The sequence below is a fragment of the Apus apus genome, chromosome 1, assembly GCF_020740795.1.
Source record: "Apus apus isolate bApuApu2 chromosome 1, bApuApu2.pri.cur, whole genome shotgun sequence".
Taxonomy (NCBI): Eukaryota; Metazoa; Chordata; class Aves; order Apodiformes; family Apodidae; genus Apus; species Apus apus.
In genome coordinates, this window is record NC_067282.1 from 44,036,336 (window position 1) to 44,057,613 (window position 21,278).

Genomic DNA, 21,278 nt, shown 5'->3' on the forward strand with positions numbered 1-21,278 from the left:
TTTTGCAGCACTGGGGTGATTCTGCCACCAATGACAAAAGTGTGAACACTGAATTAACTTTATAGTGTTCTGAGTCCTGGGGGCTTCAAGCATTTTCAATTTTCACATCTGCATTTTCTCAGTTTCCAATTCAGCGATCTTTAAGTAAACAGTGTTTTCCTAAATGCAGTCTTGATTTTTATTAGAAACTCTTGCCAACTAACATTAACTTTTCTCTTGAAACGCTTTTTACTTGCAAGGGTCTTGCTAAGTATCAGAGGCTTCAAAGCTGGTCCTGATTACCAAGAAACAGATTGTGACTACCCTGAGATATATTTGCTTAGCTTTTTTGTCAGCCCAACTCCACAAGATGTGTTTGCTACTGTTTGGTAGCAACACCATTGCTGCCCCTTGCTTCAGCTTCAGAAGTTTTAGTAATACCTATTTAGCGCCAGGATATTTTAGTAATAAGATTAGTATGTACATAACTCCAAAGTAGCTGTTGTTGCCTGAAGCAGAATTACCCTGTACTATTGCTCAAAATGGGTCTGTGTGACAAAGCATCTACATTGCTTCTGGCTGCCAGCAGTTTGTCTGAACCAGCTTTTTTTATAATTACTGGTGATTAAGACAAAAAAAAAACAATAATGAAAAAGTTGACTGTTCCACGGAAATGATGGGATAGTCAAGGAAATAAAACTAGCTAAGTTTACCACCCTTTTTGTTTCTACTCTGGCTTTTCAGAGATTAGAGTATTTGAGAAATTAAAAAGAGCTTATGCTGAGGTCTCTTTTAATTAGTGAAAAAGTAAAGGAAAGCACAGTTTCACAGAAATTTGTGTAAGGATTAAGATAATACTGTATTAAACACTGAGAGCATAGTGGATATCCTGGCAAATTAACACTAGCTTAAATCAAGAAGAAACTAACAAGATTAAGCTAGATTGCAACAAGATAAAACCATCTGTAAATATAATAGACTGGTGCCCCTTAAGTGGCCTTTGCTAACAAAGCTATGAAATAAATTCCTTACTGAACTCTATGGAATTCATTATATAAGATTATGCAAATTGCTGCTAGTGCATCAATATTTATTTATTTACTTACTTATTTCATTTTTTCTAGAAAGCAGAAGTACTCTTTGTCCTATGGAATGTTCACTTTTGTATGAAACTGGGAAAGTTGAACCACTGCCTGAAAGATCGTCCAGACTGTCTTGACACTCATTTTATTATGTTCTGCACTTCCACTTACGTTCCAATCCACTGGCTATTACCATTTCTATGAATGACACCCAGTGATTATTTTAATTATAAGTCAGATGCAACATTTTCATCAATGACCAGTAATGTTCTGACTTTTTTTTTTCTCTGGAGTGCCACACAGAAAGTAAATCGTCTGGATAACTTGCATCACCATCAGAATGATTTTTAACAGAAAGACTAAAGATTATTCTGTTGTGCATAGTACGAATTATGAGAACTGGTCATCAGAAAACCCTTTCATTAACAAGCTCATGAAACACATGACAGGACTCTATATTTTAGATCATGCTATACTCATTGAATCAATGGGGATTTTATCATGAGATTGCAGGCACTTTTGCAAATCTCATTAATTTTCTGTTTACACTTTTCAGTAACTAAGTAGCCTCGGAATTCTGCACCATCAGGCCTGCTTTTCTTTTTATTGAGTCTGATGGAAATTTGCCTACTAACTGGGACAAGTCTTGGATGAAAAGGAAGAATAGCTGTCACAGTGGGAGCCATGCATTAGATGCAGGAGGCGAATTGAAGTCAGAAAATAGCTTTCTGTGTATCAGAAGTTACCACAGAAACATCAGCAGTGGCAATTTTAAAGGAAGAAACATGCTTTGAGAAATTAGGGCATTGCAGTTTTGTAGCTGCACGTTTATATACCAGACAGATGACACAGAAGAATGACATTATCTGTCTCATTTTTTCACACTTAGTGTAAACTTATGCAAAAATACACAATTGTTTTTAGTGTGATGTGTAGCTATGCTTTGCCTCTTCTTCTACAAAACTAAGCAGCTTCTATAAATTACAGTGCATTTGTGTCAGCTGCAGTGTATTGATGTTATACCTAGTTCTTGAAAAAGTGGAACAGTATTTGTTTTATCATAAAAGCTTATAATAAAACAATAACAGTTGCCATTACAAATGAATCATAAGGTTTGCGTGTAGATACCTGTTTCAATGTAGATTACTTTGTAAATGATGCCATATTTTATCTTAAAACACCAAAATGCAATACAAGGAAAGACAATCAAATCTATACTAAGAAGACGTTTCTCTTTCTCTTATAGTCCTTATTTACGAGGTGAAGGATTTTTATGTAGAATGAAGTTCAAGCCCTTAAGTGAGTCAAATTTCAGTTGCTAAATGAAATGTTATTTTCCCATCTAACTTGAAGTTTAAAAATAATATGCCACCTGGTAAAACTTGTTCCCCTCATTCTTCCTATTCAGCATCAGCAAATCACAAGGTAAGTTAAAGTTCTGAATATAATAGAGCAGCATGTAATTAACTTGAGGTATAAAATACACTGAATTGTCGTGTATTGAGGGAAAAGCTGGAAAGATGGGTTTGGGAATGTACCTGCAGGTTGTAAAGAGCAGTATTTCTGAATTTTATTGAAATTATTAAAGAAACTTCATTCTGTGCTCCTTCAATAGAATAAAGGTGATTGAGTTTACTTTTACATTCCAGTTGTAGCAGGCACTGGGATCAGAATTTCCCAGAAAGCCTAGATAAGATCAGATTTAAAAAAAAAAAAAAAAAAAAAAAAAAAAAAAAAAAAAAAAAAAGGTCAATTTTTCTGCTGGGAAATGTGTGCATTAGTACAAAGGAGGTGATAACTGGCTATACATTGTTTATGTTGTTGCACGGAAATAACTCCAGGCAAGCCTTTCAAGTCTGGATTAAATTCATTTCCAGACAAAATGTTTGACCTCAACAAGAGGTGTAGTGATTCACTCATCCGTGCTTTTCTGCAAGTGTGGCCATGTAGTACAAACACAGTGTTCATCTGGATAGAATGAACTCATCACCATGTACTGACTTTAAATCGTGCTGATAAGCTGGACACCAATAAAACCATTCAAGTTAAAAAATCGCTAGAATGAAGAAATCCACGCCATGAAACTAAAGAAGGCCAGAGAGAGATCTCAGGTGCTAGACAGCTGGCTGTCCTCAGACTTCATGGCTGCTTCATGCTTGCCCCTGTTCAGGATGGTTCCACCTATAGCTCCAAATCAAATCTGTTACTGTGGGATCAGCCCTAAGTAGTGGTGATGAAAGACAGTTCTTGTCAGGAGGCACTGGGGCTTCTCCTGTGCAGCTTCCTAACAACTAGCATAGTCCCTGGGATCCTCTGATCAGCCTGAAGAAGGAGACACTTCCCTTTCTAAGGTGAGAGTTGTTCACTTGAGGAGACTCAGTGATCTTAAAGGTCTTTTCCAACCTAAATGATTCTGTGATTTTATGACTGTCACCAAACTGCACTGACAGAATGCAGTAATTTTTTACCCAGGGAAATAAGCAGGAGAGTGTTTAGATACCCCAAGAGGTAGGAGTACCTTGTATGTGGATGGCTGGCAGCTATTGAAATGCTTATAGAGACTTAGAAAAGGCTTTGTACAAATTTACATCATGTCCTTGGACCCTAAGTTTTTCTCTTGTCAGACGTAATAAGACCCTATATGTGCAAAGACATCCCTGCTGATCAGACCTTTACAGAAGCTCTTCACTTTTATTTCTAATAAATGTTGCATTGTGAAAGAAAACCAGTGTTCAGCCATTTTCTCAGTTTTGGATGCAGGCCATGAAAATGGCTGGGTAGCTCAGCAGCTCTCAATCCATAGGTCAGAGCACTCTCCTCTTCAGGTCAGCAAAGACTGCAGCTTGTTGATACTTTTTAGCATGTTCCTAAGGCTACTAGTACTACTGGACATTACATTTTTGGTAGGAGGTATTTGAGAGGTCCATTTCTAATGAACCAAAATAACATTTTTAAAAATCAGTGCAGCTGCTTGACAAGATGACTACATTAACTACATTTTTCAAGGTACTGTTGGAGGATTTGCATTCTACATAGGTGTTCTGTAGTTACTATAGGTGCATGAGATGCATGTGTTCTCAGGACCACATCAAATACAGTCCTTAATATACTGAAAACAGGCATATGTTGTTATCTTGCACATTTTGCAGCAAAATCGAGACTCCACCAATTGAAAAAAATTGTGATCATGGAGTAACGTGACTTCTCCCTTTATATGGTAAAGGCTTAAACTGTGAATGTTAGTTTCATATACATCTATATTTAGTGCTAGAGGATTATATGCTGTTACTCAAGGGAAAGCAGGAATTCTTTCTTCAGATGCTGTTTGTTTATAGAAGGTGGCCTCTGGAAGAAGCCTCAAAATCTCACTTTGTTATTGACATTACTAGGATGATTCTGGCTTCAGAATGTTTCCTTCCATTCCAAATACATTTTACATTACTTTGACACACTAGGAAATCTGAGCATAAAGGCAAAAGTGGGTTCTTTTGCTCAGGTGCATGGCTGCTATTAAAATAATCTCTTAACATAACCCATGCAGGTATTGACTTGCAACCTTCCAGTCCTCCATAAGAACCAGACCACTCTGTTGCTACACAATGGACTCTTTCTTATTTTGCTTTTTTATCTTTCATCTCCCAGATTGTTTTGTTTTGTTGTGTTTGAGGTTTTTTGTTTTGGTTTTTTTTTGTTTGTTTGTTTTGTTGTGGGTTTTTTTGTTGTTTTGTTATTGTTTATTTTTTGTTGTTGTTTTGTGGTTTTGTTTGTTTGTTTGTTATCTATTTTAAAAATTTATTTTGGTTTTTGAATGCTGTGAGTTTGTGTGACATCTCCTGCTGTCTCTGGTCCTTCCGTTGAGTAGATTGGGTAGCCTCAGGTATTATCCACTCTTTACAGAATCACATAATGGTTGAGATTGGAAGTGATGTCTGGGGGTCATTTGGTCCAGTCTCCCCTCTCAAGCAGAGCCACCTAGAATCAGCTGCCCAGGACTGTGTCCAGATGGCTTTTTAATATCTCCAGGGATGAAGAGTCCATAACCTCCCTGGGCAACCTGCACCAGTGCTCAGTCACTCTCACAGTAAAAAAGTGTTTCCTGATGTTCAGAGGAAATCTCCTGTGTTTCAGTGTGTGACCACTGCTTCTTGTCCTGTCACTGGGCACCACTGAAAAGAGCTAGGTTCCATCTTCTTTGCACCCCCTCTTCACGTATTGATATACATTAATAAGATCACCCCCTGTGCCTTCTCTTTGCTAGGATCAAGAGTCCCAGCTCTCTCAACCTGCCATTATAAGAGGGGTGCTTCAATACCTTAATAATCTTTGTGGCCCTTTGATGGAATCTCTCCAGTAGCTCCATATCTCTTTTGTACTGAGTAGCCCAGAACTCCTGTACCCAGGTTGCACTGACCTGTGCTTTGGGACACACACTCCATTTGCAACCATTAACAGAATATCACCTTGCTTGTTTCTGAGTCTGCCTTTGTAGATGCTCTAGTAGCCTGGTCATGTATTTATTCTCAGATCAAGCCACCATTCTCTGAAGTGGACCTCCTTGCTCCCAACAGCAATCTATTTTTTATCTCCAGGAAATGAAGCATTCTTGTTTCAAGAGGAACTATCCACAGCTACTTCCTGATCAAAAATACATTTTGATTTCTCCAGGGAAATGTTCTCCCTAACTTGTTTTTAGCTCTCTCCCCATCCTTGACCTTTAGGTATATTTTTTTTCCTGACCTCCCCTTCATGACCCTTCCTTCTTTCTCTGCGTTGCTAGAGAAGAGTACCTATATCTCTTTCTTTTAAGCTTCCAGGCCTGCAAAATCATATTTTCCCCAACATCAGTCAGAAATTAACTCCTTAAAACTCCTCGCACCACTTTTTTTTTAAGCTGGAAACTTTCTGTTACTGGCATTTATTTTGCTCCCAAGTAAGTTTCCCTATTATGGCACTATCTCAGTGCAAATTTCATTTTCCCCTACTTTGCTTAGGGTACAGTTGTAGCCTTTTGGTTTCTGCTCTATCCCCTTTTCTTTGTGAACTGTTCTCTAAAGCTACTTTCTTCACATTTCCCTGATCTTTTCAGCTTTTTCATCCAGGCATTGAAATCCTTCTTGTGGCATATCTCTGTGTAAGATCTCATGTAATTTCTGTAGCCTTGACATCATCTATTGAAATCTTTCCATAGAACAATGTGAACTTTACTGGAAAGCACAGCCATAGAATACTGCTCCTTCTCAGAGCAGCCCTCTGGTGTCTTCTCCAACTGTCCTGTTGGAAAGCTTTTGAATATGACATGAATGTATTCCAAGGTCCAGAGAGATGTCTGTATTCACAGATTTGCAGGCTAACAGCATGAGTCAGATATCTATCTGACAAGACTAATATTCAAACATTGCTGCTCTCTTCCTATCTACTCTTACTGGATTAAATTTGCTGACCTTTCTTCCACAGTTTTGTTTTTTACCTCTGAAAACTTATCTTGCTCCTTTTCTGTTTGCAGAGGCTTACATCTCCTCTGAGTCCTTCATGAAGCTGGACATATTTATAGTCTTTTCACCATAACTGAGCAAGGGCTGTGATTCTCTAGTAAGTAGGCAAAATGTAGTGTCTTTAATTCTGTGCTGAATTTCAGCTTTGGGTTCCAGAAGGACTATAAAAACAGGTGAGAGAGTCTTAGAAACTTGTTCTAAGCTTAGCTGCAAGTCCGTATGAGTCTATCTTGCTAAAGACCCTTTGTAAGCAGGGAATACATTCTCCAGGGTATCCTACAGATACTGAGAATGTCCTTAAATTTCATAAATATACAGCATCTTGAGAAATGACAAGTAGATTTTGCTGTTTTCAATGTTCTTCTGCCTTGCATCATTCTCTCCATTCCTGGTTTTTATTGCTCATTTCTCATTCTCCACCACGCCAGTCTCCTGGTGACCTACAAACCCAACTCTAGCACACCTTTGTCTTCCTATGTTCATTAATCTGCACAACAGATCAAATTATTAATGAGTTTACTTCTGTGCACCGTGTCCTTCTTCTCTGGTGTGTTTGACATTCACACACAGTTGTCTTTTAGAAAATGGGACCATGCAAAATGTGCAAAGTAACTGCACATAAATTCCCAGTATTGTATTACCTCAGCTGAACTGGGGTATGCATTCAGTTTGGGTTAGAAAAGGCAGCTCAGAGTGCTTTTTGGAAGCAGCTTTGACCTGCTGAAGATTCAGTCTATGGCCATTTCTACATTTTTGTTTCTAGTCAGGACTGAAACTGTGCAATAACTATCTTTCACTTGGTTAGTCATCATTTATGTTTCTGGTTAGAATTAGAGGAAGAAAATTAAATGATGGTGAAGAAAAACAAGTGCAAATATTGCAGCTTCCAAAAGGGTCATTCTAATTTGGGTGAAATGTCAAAGAAGGTTTCGTTATATCTAAGCCATTTCCCCTACTTCTGTTCATTGTCAGCAGAATGATCTTGCTCCTATTATGTTAAAAATAAAGTACCAAAGTTGTATTTTTAGATTAAATATAAGAGAATGATAACCCATTAGCCTGTGTCCTCACTACAAATGCCTTGCCTGTCTACTCCAATGACGTGAGTGAGGATCACTCCTTCCTCTATTTTAGACACAGAATGCCCTTGCAAACAAGACACTTTATTTTAGTGGGAATTTCCTGGTTAAATACAAGTTACATCCCTCAGACATGATTCCTGTGCATTTAGATTGATGCAATCCATCCTTTGAATCCCTTGACTGAAATGCACATTGCTTTCATAGTTGCATTATGCCAGAAGTCCAGATGCAAAGAGCAAAAAGCCATGAGAATTAGGGCAAAGATAAGATGTTGTAACATTTAAGAATGCAATTGTCATTTTCTCTGCTGTATGTTAGTTTTTGTAGTAACATCCAACTTGCCAAAAGTATCTTGCCAGTACAAATGTACCAATGTTAAAATTAAGTCCTGCTAAATTTAAACCCATATTATGGACTGATAAGTGCAGAGGGGCAGATTTACTGCTGCTTATTGACAGTAGGGATTAGTTAACACTGTTATACTTCAGCAACGAGCCTGCCGATGTGTCTCTGTGCTTGTCTTCACTGGTAAAAAAAGATACAGTCTACTCCCTTTCTCATAATAAATTTTGCAGTTCCTATTTTCAGCAGTCCCTTTGCCCCTTTTAACATTTTAAAGCCCAACAGACTCAACAGGTGAAACAGGAAACCAGCATATATATTTCTTGCATTTAGAATAAAAAGAAAGGCAACAGCTAGAGAAATGGATTCCTTCCCTAATTTTTTCATGTAAGCTGCAAATGTGTGATCAGTGTTTTCTACCACTTAGCAGCAGCTGAGTGATGAATATGTTCTTAAGAATATAAGTCAATCGTAATGTCTGAGGGCTTCATGTCCCACTTCTTACCCCCCCCAGGCCAGTAGTTTGCTTCAAGAGCATGCCAGTCAGTTAAGCACCATGAGCAGTTACATTATTGTTCCAGAGCAAGGTTTGGCAAACAGGAAAGAGTAATTTCATATCCTTCTTATTAACTGGCAGATAGGTTAAATTCTTCATTCTTCAGAGGACCCCAACACAGCAGTGTGGTTATGTCTGTGCCAACTAGTGTTGGACCAGGTAATGCTTGAGTATGTTATGGGGATAACGTATGGCAGAGACTGTTCCAGTAAGAAATGTGGACACAGCCACATCTTTTTGGTGTGTATGGCATGTGGGAGGAGGGTTTAGATGTGTGTAAGTAGGTTGTGCCATGCTCCTCGGGTCCTTGGCTAATCCTATTTACTGATACAGACATATCCTGCAAGTTCTAGAGAAGCCTTGAGGATAGGGTTATGGTGGACCTTGGTGCTTCCTTCTACACAGGGAGGAAAGGCATGCAGTTAGTGAGCCACTCACCTCAAATGTAAGCAGATGGAGCTCTCACAGTCAGAGCTGGATCCACTTCTCATGCAGATAGTGGAGAAGATAAGCAGCAGACTGGAAGGGTCATCTGGCAAAACAAGGGAACATTTACAGCCTAAACTGTAAGGGAATTGGCAGCAGTGGAATAGAGAAGAAAAGCCCATACCTTTTTAAAGCTAGGTGGAGAACTACCTAAATAGCTTAATGAGTCTGCAGGTTGGCCACAGGATGTCTGTGAAGGGCTGCAGTTGTGTCTCAAAGAGTATGATACAAATGAGACCTTTAGCAAGGACTAAGGAATGGTGGATAGATTCTGGATAAATGGAGCTCAGTTTTTCCTGATCTCCTTGTTTATCCACAAAAAGTGTGCTGGAGGCTGAACTCTGCATGAGAGTAATTTCTGAGCATCTGCATGGTAGGTGCTAAACCTGAAGTAATTTTTATACAATTTCTTTGCACAAATTAAATCAGTTGTCTCTGAAGGTGATTAATTGTGTCTGGACATTAGGGCATAAGATTGCTCAGAGGATTTGTCTTCTGGGTAATCTACTTCTGTCTCTCCTTTGAGTCTGGTGAATATAGTAACTAGCTCAGAATAAATTTTCAAGCTTCTGCGTATTTACATCTAGATGAGATGAAGCCCAGTGTCTGAGTTTTAGCTGGAAGAAGGTTTAGGATAGGAGAATTAGGTTAAAAAGAGAAGCTTTTTTCCCTACATCTGTTTGTTGTATTTCTTTTGATTCCTCATCTTTCTCTGTCTTGTCACATCAATTTTCAACAACTCAAGGGCAGATGATGTCATGTTGCCTCTTTCATAATTTATTCCACTTCTTAACATTTGTTTCCTAACCAACTAATTCTCCATGTGTCACTTGAGTCACCATTTGAGCCACCAGTAAATTTGGGACACTTTTTCTAGACAATGGTGTGTTCCGTACAGTTTCTGTTTCTAAAAGCACAGTCAGAGCCTAACACACACTTTGATTCAAATGGGTTAATATTCATAATCAAGAGGAAACATTTCCTTTATGTCTATTTTTGGCACAAGGAACTAGCCAAAAGCTTGGACCAAAACAAACTTTTTCTTAGCATTGATTCAAAAAATTTGGGCCCAATACTACTCTGGAAATTAGCGACAGTGCTCCCACTGGGCTTCTGGAGGGATAGGGCCCTTCATAATAAATATTTTTGGTGAATTCAATTAACTTAAAGCTAAAAACAGTGATCTCAAAAGGTATAAATTAGCTCTAGTGGTATTTTTTTCTGGACAAAATCCAGGTTTGAGAAATATGTTGTGAGTAAAGGATGTAGGATACTCTACATTATTGAAAGGACTTGGACAGTCTAACATTTTTCGTACTTAAAAATAGAAAGCAATATTATCTGATAAAAAATGTCTACATGGAACATCAAAATGATTAAAACTATGCAGCATATCTGAAAATCTAAAAATCATGACTGTACAAAAAGCAAGTTGAATGGATCTGATGGTCTAGGTTATCTTTGTTAGGTACAGAGAAATAATCCTGAAGACAGGCTTTTACCTGAGAACATTAAATATATAATGGAAGTAGGTTGTTAAATATGATTGGTAAAATTTGGAGTGGCTTAGTTCCTAATGTATGAATTTAACTGAGTCCTTTTTATTTAGGGTTTAGTTTTCCCAGAACCAGTAGATTCAATGGGAAAAATCAACACATACAGAGTGAGATTTGGGCCATATGAAATCTGAAGGACCTATATCTCCTATTGGCAAGAAAGGAAGCTTAGAGCAATAATGCTCTTAATTGAGATGTCTCTTTCATCACATGTTATTAGAAAACTAAAGCAGTAGGAAAGCATGAGCTCATGCATTATTCTGCAGCTGTCAGTATTTTAAAGTTGTTTAAATAGTCCTTGACACAGCTTGTCTAGCAATAGCTGCCTATATGGTGTCAGAGCATTTGAGAGTACATTTGAGAGTCTTTTCCCAAGAGGTACTATGAATGATGCCACCCTTCTTTGCAAGGTGAAAACATTTATGAGTAGAGACTTGAACTGGACCAGCTGGCCTCAGAGTTGAAGAGAAGGTCCAAGCCTTTCTATTAGGACATTAAGGCCCCAGCAGTGAAGTTTAATGTGTAGAATTTTCTGAAGTAACTGATTTATCTCTCCTCTCCTCTCCTCTCCTCTCCTCTCCTCTCCTCTCCTCTCCTCTCCTCTCCTCTCCTTTCCTCTCCTCTCCTCTCCTCTCCTCAACATTTCAGATAGGATCACTTAGGACTGAATTATCCAAATTCTGTAGGGGAAATATACGCTAAGAATTTGCAATGTTTATTGTTTCAGCCCTTTTTTTTTCTCCTTTGTGCCTAGCACTGACTTTGGTTCCCAGTTTGAAAAAACAGAGACAACTGACAACAACAGAATCAGTTATTGAAGTACTTGATGGTAAAATGGGAGCAGCCTCCAAAAAACTGGCCTGAAATCTGGACTTGGTTCCAAGTGAAACATGTTGTTGGCTGGGAGTTAGTGTCCACTGGAGCCTTGTCAATACAATAAATTTGCGTTGCTGTTTGTCTGCATCTGACACAAAGGGCAAGGGTTTGGGACGTACAATGTAAAACAACAGAGTATCAAAGATATGTGTTGAAAAAGCTTTTCTTATAGTGATGGACAAACACAGCAAATTCCAAAGGTTTGGTTTGGGTAATCACTCAGTCTCTTCTGAGTTTGCAATGGATGCTGCAGGTTTCAGGATATGAAATTACAAGATTTCCAAAGTGTCCTGGTCTTCATTGGTTTGGAAAATAAAGAGCCACAATAGGTCTTCACAATACTTAGTACAAAATGGCACATTTGGGCCTAGGTTTGACTGGTCTCACAAACCAGCTTATTTCTGATGTCTTCATAAACTTTACTTCTCATTCTAAAAGGTTCATACTGTTCACTCAATATTTTTATTTTCTCTTTGAAACAGGAAAACCTCATTCATTCTCACTCACCTGTAGCCATAGATGTGCACTTTTTATAGCCATGGACTCCAGTATTTTTTCCAGAATGAATTCGTACTTCTGGACTTACCAACATGCTCTGACCACTCATCTGCACAGGCATGCATATGTAATAATGGTTTTGCATCTGAGTCTGAAATGTCTAGGAAAGATGGGTGGCTGGCCAGATCCAAGAAGCAAGAGTCTTCTTTCTGTGCCATGCATAAAGAAGACACGAACACAGGTCAAAGAAAAATATTCTAGCCCCAAACAGATACACCTTACAAGGTTGAAAAAGTGATGCCTTGAGACACTGTGAAGTGAGATCTGTTCACATACATACCCACAGGTGCAGCTCCATCTGTCTTCCAGGCTGCTCAGCACCTTCCTGAAGCAGCTCCTCAGACAGACTAAGGAGAACTCAGAAAACAGAAGGCTTACACATCCTTCTCAGTCCTAGACCAAGGAAGATGGGGGGAAATACCCCCAACTGTTCTATTCTGAGGATAGTTCTGTAAAAACTTAGCTACTTCTGAAATATGTACTTGCTATATCAGTATGGGGGAAAAAAATAAAGTGATTGGAATCTACTCTTTTTCTGCAATGCATGAGGTAGAAGAAAGCAAAACAGAAGATTTCAGTCTTTATTGCTTCTACATTCTCACTGCAGAGACTTTTTCAGATGTGGCAGAAAGTTAGCACTTCTTACAGTCCCAAAAACATCTGGCTACACCTGTATAAGTGAACTAGACATTCCCAGGGAACATCCTAGCCACAGGAATTTGGAGGTCCATGCAGCTGAATTATGCTATAGTCCATGGCACAGCTCTAGTGGCTGGCTACCACCCTCTTATACAACACCTGGACATGCTTCCAGGGTTAGCAGGGGCAAGAGCTATTCCCAGCAAACAGTATAGCTATTTTGTCTTGAAAACCAAGAGTTGAACTGTATGGATGTTGTCTGTCCCATGATACTCAGCCTCAGTGCCAGGGAATAACTTAAACCTACTCGTTTCACTGTTACAGATGTGGCCTCAGTCTAGGGACTAAAACTGAAAAGACTCCTCCTTGACTTAATTATACAAGTTAAGTAACTTGCAACAAGAAACTGTTGCTGCCACTTCACCATCAAACTGACACCAGCATTTGGACATTCCCCTTTAGATGAACAGGTATACATTTTTTGACCAAACAGAAATAGCAAAAAAAATGGATGTTAGAAATATGTAATATCTAAACCCCAAATAAACCACTGTGGATACTGTACTCCCTTATTTTTCTCAAGGACTTCAGAATTTCTTGAAAAAGAATAGATATAATATCCATAAGGACAGATGGATTATGAAGAAGCACCACAGAGCAGCCTGGGACCATTGCCCTTGTGTCTTTCTGTCCCTGTGTGACTGCTTCTTCAGTTACTGTTCCAATATTTTTTTTTTTTAATGACAGACCTGAGGAGGAACTGGACTGTGTCTTAGACGGCGTCAGTACTGCAGGACCTTGGAAGTCTGGCTGACTTTTTGTGGCCATATTTTGTCAAACGGATTGGTCCATTCCTTCCTTACCCACACTATGCTTGGCTCCACCAAGTCATTCTATTACATGAGCAATAGGATTCCACACTAACCCAAGCAGGGCCTATATGTGTATAATGCAATTTAAAGTGTAATGACATTAATGTAGTCCATTCTAAACATACAGAGATGTTTCCAGAGGGAAGGAAATGCTATAGCTTGATGGAAGAAGTTTAGCAGCAGTTCTTTCTCACCCAGGCTACATTTTTAGCGAATGCTGAGAGATAATTACTCACTCGTGTTATCTAAAATAGAGGATAAGCATTTTGCTTAAAATTTTGCTGTCATCAGTGAACTGTGTAGTGGCAAGAGGGAGGGAAAGATACTGGGAAGGAAATTATGAACTGATGTTTTTGCAAAGCTTGACAAATCACTGCTTTGGATTGGCTGAAAATATGATTATCACAGTACAGTGCGTGGGGGGTTTAATAATAATAATAATAAAAAGCTTTAATACTTTTTAAACTTTTCCATTACAATTACTGCCATCACATAGTTTGTTGTTTACCTTGATTTATTACAGGTCTCTCTGTGCTTTTCTCAAAAGAAAAAGAAGTGTGTTTTTTTCAACTATACATCAGTGACCCCAAATATGATAACCTTAGGCATAGGTTGTAGGTTTTCATCTCAAGCAACTGATTCCCAAAGTACAATGACAGGAATTCAAGTTAGTAAGTAACGGGGCCTTTATTTCCCCAGAGATACAAGTGTGGAAGTCAAGGGAAATACAATGACGTTGTTAATGTTGTATTTATAACTGTTAGTAGTCCCACCCTCGGCTTCATTGTCTGAAGTGCTACTGTTATTTTCATAAAAAGCACAGCAGGCAATTTCTATTTTATACAAATGATTTATTCCTACACATGTGAGGAAAAACATTTTTATTGGCTGTTTGCGATCTATTAAAAGAATCTTGTCACGATGTTTTATGTTTTAAATCTCTTTGATTAGATAAGCTAGTTAATAATTGGACAGCCTTTTGAAGGTGTAAGATTCCGGGCATTAATTTTTGTTTCACAAAAGATAATCTAACTTTAACCATTACATCTGTGCTGATAGATATTCTTATTAAAGATGGGAAAACTGATGCAAAGGTGTTGGTGACTGCAACAAAACCATCATGGAAGTTTGCTCTTAGTGCAGCTAATCAGCTTTGATTTCTAACATAATTCCAGACATTTGAATCATTATTGATTTTTTAATTTATGTGGATCTTTTTTCTCTTTTCATCTTTATTTTTTGTTCCTGTTTTAATTTCTTTGTTCTGCCATTCTTTTTGTTGTGTTGGACATACAGTTGCTATAAAATCTATTGTAAACATGTTATAATGTCTTAGTTTAGCATAACTGATTGTCAATTGCCAATTATAATTCTCAATACTTTTACAAAATTACTTTGTAAAAATGAAGTGAGATTATAGGAAACATAGTTTAGACCCATCATTCAGAACACCAACTGAATCAAACTGAAACCCTTTGCCAAATGAAATTGAACTATTCTGTCTAACTCTGTTTTTAAATGGTTATAGGGCATTATGTGCTGCTGGATTGGATACATGTCTATCAGTACATCTTAAGAAATTACTATTTTAATGTATTTTTGGCAGTCGAATCTGGGAAGCATTTGAGGGAAACTCATGCCCTGATGTTGTCATGAAACACAATATGATTAAGTTCAAATTACCTTTAAATAATCACTTGGACATCTGTTGGCTTATCCAAGCTTTCCTAAATTTGCCCATGATTTTCTGTATGAAAACACTTCATTAAGTACTTAGCTAGTTCCCAAGTCTCAGTGAATGTGACCTGACAGAAACATCACAAATTTTTATAATGTCGTTTTAAATGTCCAACCGAAGTAACATTAAGTGAATTCCCAGCAAACTGTGTGATTCAGCTGCTAATCAACTAAACTGTTACGGGAAAGTAATAGAACAGGGTTTTGCTTTTAAGGTGTTTTGCAGATCGAGCAAGAGATTTCCTTTACAGGACTGCTGAAAATACAGGAAATAATCTGGTTCCATCCCAAAGGACTCCTGTGAACACCAGAGAGATGAACTCATGCCAGTACTGTGAAATATGTCTGACCCCTGAACTGATGCATGAAGGAAGGCTTGAAAGATTTCTTTGGAGTGTTATCAGAAGATGAGCACTTCAGAAATAACTAGGAAGCTGAAAAAAGCGTCTAAAGCATTTTAGATTATGCAGATAGATACTTCAGACATCCCCACAAATATCCAAGACTGAAAACAGGAAGATCCAGCCTGAAAGGTAGTCAAAGCAAACCCTCAATAAAATTGCTTCTTAAGAGCTGTGGGCCAGAAAGGAGGATTACATGCTACAGGTGAAGAATTCTTTGGACTTTTCCTTTTTTTCACCGGAAGCACTAATCAACCCAGAAGGAAAGAGAATTTGGCTTTCCTAGGGGATTTAGTTATTAAGGAACAGCTTAATAGCTGCATCTAGCACCAAGAGGTAAATCTCGCTGCTATAGAGACCTGGAGGGGCCACTTTTTATATATCTTTGTGTGGATGCTTTTAGTGGCTTTGTAAGGTTTCCAGGCTGCTTAATAAGGACCAAATCACAAAGATAGAAATGTAACATAAGTGTGGAAGTTATCTCATGTTCTATGTCAATTTTGTTCTGGATTACCATGCAGGAGTCCAAGTGGTCCGTGTTCTGCTGTGTCTTCCCTCATTCCCAACTATCAGAAAGAGCAAATGCAAAAGAGTGAATTTTAGCAGGCACATGGAGCAGAATGTATGGTGAATAGGATAAGCTGAAGAGCTACAATAAGATGTAGCTTGAGATATCTCTTCATGCTAAGTATTTGAACTAATGCTGATTCCCTATTCTGTTTTAGGGTTTTTATATACTTATCCAGTTCCTTATCATCCTTCCTTTGAAAGTCTTACCTCATAAGGCTTTATTTTTTTGGCATTGAACATCACACAATCCCATATTTACAGAAAGGCTGAAGTTGGAACTGACATCTGGAGGTCATTTCGTCCACATCCTGGTAAGCAGAGGCACCTACAGCCAGTTGCCCAGGATCATGTCCAGATAGTTTCTGAAGATCTCCAAGAATGGAGACACCACAACCTCCCTGAGCCAGTGCTCAGTCACCTTCACAGTGAAAAAGTGTTTCCTAATGTTCAGATGGAGCAGCTGGAGATGCAGAGAATAGCCTGACTTTTCTGCTTGCAATGTTTGGAGACAGTTAAGAAAACGCCTGACTAACATAATGCTATCTCATCATATATAGTTACGCCATTTTCCCATGAGCTGAGAATAAGGCTTCAATAAAGAACATTTACCCTACAGAGAGGGTAGAAAATTGCTCTGGTTTGGTGGGTTTTTTGGTGGTGGCAGAAGGGCCCTAGGAGTGGCTCCAGTAAGAAGCTGAGAAGCTCCCCCTGCTCCAAAACCAGCCAAGGAGCCATTAGAGGGACAATAGATGCACCTCAGCAATGAACATATGAAAGAACAGCTATAACACCTGAGCAGAGAAGCACTTAGAGGAGAAGAGTTGTGCTGGAGGAGGAGAGCGATGCTGGTGGTTGGTGAGGAAGAAGGGGAAGAAGGTGCCTGAGCAGAAGTTTCCCTGCAACCCATGGCGAGATGGCAGCTGTCCCCCTGTACTCATGGAGGAACATGGTGGAGTTGAGTGAGTGGCCATGGGGCTTTTTCTTTGTTGTCATATTGTCTCAAACCACGACATTAACAGTGAGCCAGCCAGGAGAGAGAGACAAAGAATGACGACAAACATGAAAGGCTGTTTTAGGCAACTCAGAAGTATAAAATTCCTGTCTAAAATAAAATTAGGTTTAATCTCTTTATATGTGCAGATGTGTGGACAGAGTACTATAGGTGGAAATCATACTGATCCTGGTAAAATGTATTTGTGCCATCACTGTGGAGGTAAAACCTGAACAGGTCCTTTTTGACACGTGGTGCAGGGCCTGTGCAGCAGTAACCTGTTTCCTGTCAGATGAAAAGTCATACAGTGACAAGTGGTAAATTTGGACAATTTAGTAGATCTTTTCTGTGCCACTGAGATCACACAGCTTTTTACCTAATACATTAATGGAAACTTTCCTACTACCAGAAATAATGCCAGCATTCTCTTACCTTCTCACTACTAAAATCATGCTACAAGTGAACAATAGCTGCCTAAGTAAGACTAGGGATTCTGATTATCCTCTATATTACTATCTTTTAAGTATACAATTTTATAAATTAATTTATTGTACAAGAATATGCATCAGGATGTTTCTTGCTGTTTCTACTGTTAGAATGTGTTTGATAAAATGCTGCTGATGCAATGTGCTCCATTCTTTACCCTTCAGAAGTGACTTGGGCTGTTTGGGACCTCAGACTATTTTTTCTTTTCCCATGATGAATCTTTACAACTTCTTCCTCTCTCTCTGCAGTAAAACAGGAGGAAAAGTACTGCCTCTATCTTTCCATCACAGATCCTGAATGCTTACTTGTTCCAAATGTGTAGAGGATAACTTCAGAGGTTTCATATAGATATTTTTCTCTTATCAGAGTACCACACAGGTGCTCCTGATCTGCCAATACACTGATCACTCTTTTCCTAACCCAGTAAAAAAGTTAAACAAATACTTCAGTGGATTGCTGTCTGAACATCCCTTGACTAAGGACATTGTGCAGGACTAAGTCCTTCGTTACATTGTACTGACTCTCATTTCAAGGCATACAAACAAGTGATGCTGCCTTAGCCAAAGAAGGAGACAAGCAAAAAAACGAAACAGCTCATAATCTGATCCCAAATGTCCTCGTCAGTGTAAAATACTGATTACCCTTGTGTTTTTAATTATAAAATGCTTACTGTTTTGACTAAGCAAGCCCCAAAAGATACTAATAATCTAAAACCAGACCATAGAAGCATTTGAAGCAGTTTTTGTGACAAGCTGTAATTTGTTCCAGGAGAGACAATATAATAATAAATAATTCTAAAATTGAGTTGTTTTGATTTGTTTCTCTTAATATCATTCCTTTTAAGATGCAGAAGTAAAATGCTCTCTTTTTACTGCATGATAGTCAAACTTCAAGGGACCACTGAAAGAGGACTAGACTTCTGTAAGGGTTTAATTGCTTAGTGAGAGTCAAGACCATGTCATGACTGGAGAACAAAACAATGATGTTTTTATCCAACTTTCTTTTGAGGCTTTAAAGAAGAATTGATAGGATTTTGCCAGGACAATCCTGAGGCAAACTGCTTAAAGCTTTTTTAATGCTTTAGCCTGTCATGCACATTGCTTTTGTTATTGCACTGAAGGAGCAAAGTTTACTGGCTATTGACCCCTCATAAAACTGCACAAAACAGGCAAATTTGGGTCTCGATGAAACTAATTTTGAAATGCTTTTTTGTTTGCTGTGTTTCCCAGGAAGGTATAGCTAACTGGTACTTCATAATCTAACTTTAAAGAGACTCATGTCCTGGTCATGGGTAGAAGCAGTTAGGCATTTCTCAGGAAAGAGATTTTTCTTAGAAAACTAGTTGAAAGCAAAATCCTTTGCAGAAATGTTCTGTGCTAGATTAAGATGTCATAAGAAAAGATTTCACAAACTTAAGAGAACCACTTTTAGCATGGATTTCCTCATGCAGCCCAAGTGATTCTGTTTTGTCCAAGATGTATAAACAAGGCCTGTTCATCTGCAGTTATCTTGCTCCTTTGAAATTACTTCTTTGAAAAGAACTCCTGGCTTTGGGAGGTCGGGTCAGATAGGAGCTGTTTTTCTAGTGCTGTGTGACCATTTGTATCCTTATTTTGCAGGTATAAAGAGAAAGGAAAAAGAGGAAAAAAACCACTGGTGTGGTTGCAGTGAAAGCTAGATGACATCTCAGGAATTATATAGGTAATGGGGAGTTAAAAGTTGAAATTACACGCATACAAATATGAATACATTCAGGAATTACATACCTTAAAATAATAAAATGTCATATAAAATTTGGTCTGTGACATCTATGTTTCCACCTACATCCAAGTTTACCCCATTTTTAACAGAGCTGAACACTTGAGCCTGAGTTGCAATCTGGAAAATGAGTATTCCTTTCCCTGTCTTCCCTGATGGGCCTGATACAACTAATGTAATCTGGGCATATATAATATACATCAATAGGTTTTCCTGCCAGTTTATTTGAAAGGACAGCCTATGGCTTTATGATGATGCTCTTTACACAGCATCTCAATGGGCTTTGCCACCAGCTACCAGGACTTCTGCTGTATTTAATTTTATCCAGGTACTGAGTAAACTGCGAAGGGGAATGAGAAACGTAGCCTCTTCTGACACTGTTTCTGAGCACTTGGCTAGACATTATGCTCCTAGGGTTGCATTTCGTTTCTGACCTAAAGACTTGGCTGCACCAAGTATTTTCCTAGATTTTCTCGTAAGAGTCCGGATAGCATGAGGAAAGATTTCAGTTCTGAGGAGCAGTATTCTGAATGCATAGAGACTTAGTAGCACAACAAGTGCTTTGGTTAATTCTCTGCTTTGTTGACTGGTTTAGAGCTCATTTTAATAAGGACTAAAATAGAAAACTGGCAGAATGTATTTTCACTGTCTAAAGCTGAGTTGTAGCTCTCTGTCCAAAGCAGAGGACAACCAGCTGCCAAATACTATATTATTTGTAATAACACTGAGTAGTTTTACACAATACTTTCAAAAGAAAGACAGTATGTCTGTTTTTAGCAGCCCTTTGAAATATTCAGAATTCTAATAATGAACTTTAGTTATGTTATAAATGGTTTTGGCATGTCAGCTTAAGGTAATTATTGTTTTTAAATGTTAACTAACTGCAGTGACACATTTAAAAACAGACAGAAAATAAAAGGGTTTTGTGCATCAGAAATGACTGTGATTATTTTTATTTTGTATTTTTAATTTCAAGTTGTCTCAGACATTGCCAGATCTTGCTTCAAGATGCACTACAGCTATTACTATTCCAAAGTAGCCTAGACCCACCAGAGAAAACAAAGTTGGACCTAAGTGGCTTTTCCTTTTGGGTGTGCTGCAAATTTATAGCCTTGTGAGTTTGAAAGTGCTCTCACCAAAGTGGCAAAAAAAGGCATTTGGATTTTTTTTTTTTTTTCTTGTGGGTATAAAAGAAGATGGGATGTGAAGAGAAGGAAGGAATGAGAAGGAGAAAGAATGAGAGAGGAGGAGAGAGGTGAGAGTCCCAGGAGAATGTGGGGATACATTATGGAGTCCCATAGGAGACATGCTCGTTTGTGATGTGAAAGTCCAAGGAGGAACACTTGAAAGCTCTGCAGTTATGTCGGGTTTCAGTGAGAACTCTTGCAGATGCTGGATCACAGATCTGTATTTCAAATACCTTCTGTATTAAGTTACTTTAAAAAGGAGTGTTCCCACACAAATTCTGTTCTGAGCTGCATGTGCAAAAGGTCCAATTGTACAGATCTGGAGAATGGTCCATTGGAGACAATCACCAGTATGCTGGGTGGGGGGGGCAGGTGGTGGGGGCAGGGCTGGCACACTTGTCCTTTGGAGAAAATGCCAAAGGATGTGGGCTTGTTCAGCCTGGAGAGGGAATGCCTTTGGGGGGAACTAACAAGCCCCCTGGTACAGTGCAGTCATCAGGAGACAGAGCCAGGCTCTTTAAGGAGGTGCATGGCAGGAGAACAAGATACGATGGTTATACATTGGTAGAGGAGAGCTACCAAGTGGTACAAAGCAAAAAACAAACAAAAAAACAACAAACAAAAAACC